Source organism: Leptonychotes weddellii, chromosome 4, assembly GCF_054177405.1.
Source record: "Leptonychotes weddellii isolate Sample4059 chromosome 4, ASM5417740v2, whole genome shotgun sequence".
NCBI classification, from domain to species: Eukaryota; Metazoa; Chordata; class Mammalia; order Carnivora; family Phocidae; genus Leptonychotes; species Leptonychotes weddellii.
The window spans coordinates 117,597,501-117,599,241 of NC_138372.1; positions in this window are offsets into that span (position 1 = coordinate 117,597,501).

A 1,741-nucleotide genomic window follows, 5' to 3' on the forward strand; every position below is an offset into this window, starting at 1 on the left:
TCAAAGAGTATTCTTTGTTAATAGAGATATCTGACTGATATTACATGAACCGAACTTAGTATCACCAATGACGAGACAAACTGATATGCCTCCTAGTGGGATTTAATGATAAGTATATGGCGTTACTTATTTAGTGTTCTTTGACTAAAATTTTAACCTGAATCTAATCATGAAGGAATAGTCAGTCAAATCCAGATTGTGAGACATTCTATAACACAATTGGCCTGGGCTCTTAAAAAATGTCAGCATAAAAAAAAAATGTCAGTGTGACAAAAGGGAAAAAAAGAGGACTGTGCTAGAATTAAAGAAGAGCAAAAAGATGGGGTACCTGGCTGGCTCAGTTAGTAGAGCATGTGACTCTTGATCTCAGAGTCATGAGTTTGAGGTCTGCATTAAATGTAGAGTTTACTTAAAATTAATAAGAGTAAAAAGACAAAACAATTAAAGGCAGTAAGTCATCTTCAGTAAATGCTAGATTTTTTAAAAAGTTATGACAATTAGGGAAAATTTAATGTTACTGTATCAAAGTTACTTTGTTGCACTCACTGTATTGTGGTTATATAGGAGAATATCCTAGTCTTTAGGGCAAACATGTTGTAGTGTTTATGGGTGAAATTGTCAAGATTTCTGCAACTTTCAGATGGTCAGTCAAAATTACAAATTTTACACACACATGTATGTGTATGTATTCTACATAATGAGAGAGCTATAGCTATATAGAGAAATGTAGAGATAATTTTGATAGCAATTTCATGTATCACTTCAGCTAGTCTATAGTACCCAGTTATTTAATCTAACACTAAGTGTTGCTGTAACAGTGTTTTGTAGATGTGAACATCTATAGTCCAGTTGACTTTATTTATTTTTAAACATTTTATTTATTTGAGACAGAGAGTGAGAGACAGAGAGAGAGCACAAGTAGTGTGGAGGGGCAAAGAGAGAATCAGACTCTCTGTCAAGCAAGGAGCCCGATGCGGGGCTTGATCCCAGGACCCTGAGATCATGACCTGAGCTGAAGGCAGATGCTTAACTGACTGAGCCACCCAGGCGCCCCTCCAGTTGATTTTATATAGAAGATACTACCCTTGATAATCTGGGCAGGACCTCATCTAATCAGCTGAAGGTTTTTAAGAGCAAAAACTGAGGTTTTCCTGAAGAAGAAATCTTGCCTTAACACTGCAACATCAATTTCTGCCTGAGTGTCTAGCCTGCCAGTCAGCCCCATGGATTTCAGAATTGCCAGCCCCCATATTGCATGAGCCAAATTCTTTCTTTCTTTCCCTCTTTCTTTCTTTCCTTCTTTCTTTCTAAAGATTTTTACTTATTTAAGATAGAGCAAGAGCAAGCGAGAGAGCATGAGCCAGGGGAACAGCAGGCAGAGGGAAATGCAGGCAAAGGGAGAAGCAGACTCCCCCTGAGCAGGGAGCTCAAAACGGGACTCGATCCCAGGACCCAGGGATCATGATCTGAGCTGAAGGCAGATGCTTAACCAACTGAGCCACCCAGGCGCCCTGCATGAGCCAATATTTTAAAACAAACTTCTTACATATATAAGGAGAAATAAAGCTTATGTGGCCAATGTTAACTGATACATCTAGGTAGTGAGTATACAGGTATTCATTGTACTATTAACTTTCCTCAAAGTTTGAAATTTTTATCATAAAAAATTGGGAGAAAAGATTAAAAATTTAGTCTGGTGAAATTTTTTGGAAAGATAATACAGACCAAACAGCACAGAGAC